This window comes from Sinocyclocheilus rhinocerous, unplaced genomic scaffold (assembly GCF_001515625.1).
Source record: "Sinocyclocheilus rhinocerous isolate Xijiao unplaced genomic scaffold, SAMN03320098_v1.1 scaffold1791, whole genome shotgun sequence".
Lineage (NCBI taxonomy): Eukaryota > Metazoa > Chordata > Actinopteri > Cypriniformes > Cyprinidae > Sinocyclocheilus > Sinocyclocheilus rhinocerous.
The window spans coordinates 45,642-49,588 of record NW_015635059.1 but is presented as its reverse complement, the minus strand read 5'-3'; the positions used below and the strand labels follow the sequence as shown (position 1 = coordinate 49,588).

At 31.0% G+C, this 3,947-nt stretch overlaps 1 protein-coding gene across 1 annotated transcript in view; it reads left to right on the top strand.

The window, feature by feature from the left end:
* Window positions 1-3,947, top strand: part of LOC107746554 (CLIP-associating protein 1-like) — a 52,652-nt gene that overhangs the window by 3,429 nt on the left and 45,276 nt on the right. The window lies entirely within an intron of this gene.

Here is a 3,947-nt window from a genome sequence, read left to right as displayed (position 1 = left end):
AGCGATATTAACGATGCCGTTGTTTACAATACAACCGGAGCACATGCCGCTGAGGTGAGGGGCGGGACGTTTAGACGCGCACTAGAAGTGGTTTAGCCAATCACAACACACTGGGCTAGCTAACCAACCAGAGCCCATCGTCTATTTCTGAGGGCGGGGCTTCGTAAAATGAGGAAATGATCAGCCCGTTTCTCAGAGAAGGGACAGAGCGGTGTGGAATAAAGGTCAATTATGTGAAAAATAATGCGTTTTTTAAAAAACGAAGCGTTAACACATGTTAGACTGCACCCCATAAACACAATCAAGCCTAGTGATCCACCCCTTTAAGTAATTTTGTGCATTCCTGATTCAGGTCGCTTGATGCATATTCTAAAGATTTTTAGGCCTTTTCCATAAGCGTGCAAATAGTTCCGGGTTTGTTGCATTGGAGTTGCATATCATCATCAGCACAGATCTTTTAGATATCACACTTTGAAATGCTTAATGGAAATGATTGCTGATTTAGAAGATGATGCAAGCATTTGTTATCATTTCAGGAAGAGTCACTCCTGTTCTCACGGATTCAGTGAGACTCTTGGTCTTTACGAAAGCTCGAGTTTTAATTGGAAACGGATTTATAATGTCACAGAACTGCATTTTTGGATGACAGGCAGTTTGTATTCAATGAAAAATGTAGGTTATGCTTGTAAACTACAGACATTGACCTGATGGACTAAAGCTGCTTTCTAGATTTTTACAGGAACATGATATGCATTAGGAGCTTTTTGAATTGCCATTGATCTCTTGTCGCTTCTAATGTTCAATCATTCTTGGTGATTTAGCCAGAAAACAGTGTTTGGTTTGAGAAGTCGCGCAATATCAATCTAATTTTCCTCTCATAATTTTTACTGTGATTTACCTTTGGCTTTATTTCAGTTCTCGGATCAGTTTGAGTACAAGGTTTTCATCGTTCTGTCAGATTAAATTTTCTGCAGTGTTAATTTAGAATTATTTAAATGCGATTCTATAAATAATACTAGATAAACGTATTATTAATAATAACTTAACCGAAATATTTATTACTATTTTGAGTAAGTTTTATATTTTCAGTTTTCATTTTAATTTTAGTTTTTGTAATTTTGTTGTGTGCCTTTGTAATTTTTTATTAGTTTTTTATTTATATTTCTGTTTAGCTTTATTTCAGTTTTAGTAATTTTAGTTCCTCAAATTAAACTTATTTCAGCTTTAAGTTTCAGTAAGTTTAAGTTTTTCATCTAATATTTGTTTTATTTGATAGCAGCTTTATTTCAATTACTGAAAATGTGTTTGTATTTTTTTAAATTAGGCTATTATTTATTTATTTATTTTTGTACAAATTTTTCTATTTAGCTTTCAATTATTTAATTTCAGTTTTAGTCATTTTAGTTCCTCAAATTAAACTTGTTTCAGCTTTAATTTTCAGTAAGTTTTAATATTTGTTTTATTTTATTGCAGCTTTATTATTACTGAAAATGCATTTGTATTTAAATATATATATATATATATATTACAAATGTTTCTATTTAATTTAAGTTTTAGTCATTTCAGTTCTTTAAATTAAAATAGTTTATTTCAGTTCTAAGTTTCAGCTGTTTTTTTATAAGTTTAAAGTTTTTATCTAATATTTATATTTTACTTTATTGCAGCTCTATTCCAATTACTGAAAATGATTTTTATCAGTTTTCTGAGACATTTTGAAGGCGATTCTTGAAGCTCAATATTGCAGTGTTTTTCGTATTGTGTCTGCCTCATCATGGAGCTTTTGCAGGGAGTTTCTGTGGCTTAAATCATATTTAAATGAATCTTTATTCAGCATCTGAGTTTGCAGCTGTTTTTTTCTGGTATTTTCTCTGAACATCTGCTGCTAGATTTCACTCAGGACACCTGAAATCTGTGTCCTCACAACTCAATTAGTTCTAATAGTAATAATAATAATAGTCTTCTTCCAGACGTTACTTCGGTCTGTTGTCTTCTGTCCAGCAGGCGTACAGTGTTTCTCACACATTACCATCATCACGTCTCTCTTGTGCGCTGCATTGATCAGACGGTATGAAATATTCAGCGCAGCTCCAGCATTAGCATGTTGAAGTGCTCATGGCTCTCTCCACACACACACACACACACACACTTAGTATTCAAGAGCGGCGCTGGATGGCACACGCGTGTCACCTTCATTGAGTTCAGATCTGGCCCAACACAGTACCAACAGTTTTAATGAAACTATTTTAATAAATCATGCTTAAAATCAAACACGGAAACAAACACACAATTTAAAATGAACATCCTGTAAAGGTGATTTGATGGCGTGAAAATTTGATTTGGGGAGAAAATCTAACTGCAGTTTTTTTTTTCACATAAAAATTGTGATTTTAAATCGCAGTTTTTAAAAAATCCAGGTTTGCTGTGCTTGTATGTAGGGCTATACAATTTAGTTAAAATGTTGTGCTTATATATGAATATGGCTACATAATAATAATAATAATAATGTTGTTGTTATTATTATTATTATTTAAAACTAAATAAGAAATATTAATGTTTTAATATTTTAGTGTAAAATAAAAAAGAGCCAGAATTTTTTTTTAAAGAAAAAAAAAAAAATTATAATAATACTATGTCACTGCAACTGTACAAGAAACATGATAATTAAGGCATGATTTGGGGGAAAATTTAATTGCAATAAAAAAAAAAATCCAGGTTTACTGTGGTTGTTTATAGGGCTGCACAATTTGGATAAAATTTTCTGCTTACATTTGAGTATGGCAATAATAATAATAATAATAATATTAATAATATGTTAGCAATAATAATTATTTTTTAAAATTACTAAATAAAAGTATAAAAATGATTAAATAAAATAAGATTTAATGACTTTTTAATGAGATTTAATTTAATAAGATTTCAAATTAAGATTTAATACTTCACTGTAAAATTGAACATAAAAAAGAAAATATTTTTAAAGAAATATATAGTAATAAAACTGCTATTGCAACTGTAAAATTACAATACATGAAACTTGAAAATTAGGGCTGCATGATTTGGGGAAAAATCTAATTGTGATTTAAAAAAAAAAAAAAATCCAGGTTTGTGTTGCTTGTTTTGATTAAAGATTTTGTGCTTGTATATGATTATGGCTATAATAATAATAATATACAATGTTATTTTTGTTTTTTATTGTTACTAAATAAAAACTAAATATGAAATATTATTATTTAATTGTTTCAGTGTAAAATAAAAAAAGATAAGGAAATCTAGAAAAAAAAATAAATAAACATATGACTATCATTGCAATTATAAAATTACAATACTAATTTTTATGGATATTTTACATTTTTTATTTGCAAACTTTGTTCATAGAATTTTTATTTTGAAGGAATCCACTCTTGTGTTGATCAGTGCTTCTGCATTAAGCTGTAAGCTTCTTCTCTTCACTCAGAGTCAGAGCTTCTGTCAGTGTGTGGGCTGAACGCTTCAGCCTGACTGTGTTAAAATAGCTCACTGCCTGTGTGTAGAGCAGGGTGTATGTAACCGGATGGTTATCTAATGGTTTTGTCAGTTGACTAACTGGAGGAGCTGTAGAGAAGCATGCAGTAGAAGGAGGGGTTTCATTAGTTCATTTGAGGAGCCAGCCAATGGCGTGAGTTTGGGGGCGGGGCTATCGGTGTGCCTCTGTTTCTTTGTATCTCTTTGATTTTCAGTTTGACCAATGACAGGAGTGTTTGGAAACTAAACCATCATACATTTTAGTGACACGTTTTTAATCAACTTGTACATCTCAACACTTTTAAAGGGGTCATATGATGCTGCTAAAAAGAACATTATTTGGTGTATTTGGTGTAATGAAATGTGTTTATGCGGTTTAAGGTTAAAAACCTTTCTGAAACGCGTCGATTTTTACAAAGCTCATCGGTCTGAAAAGCGAGGTGTGCTCT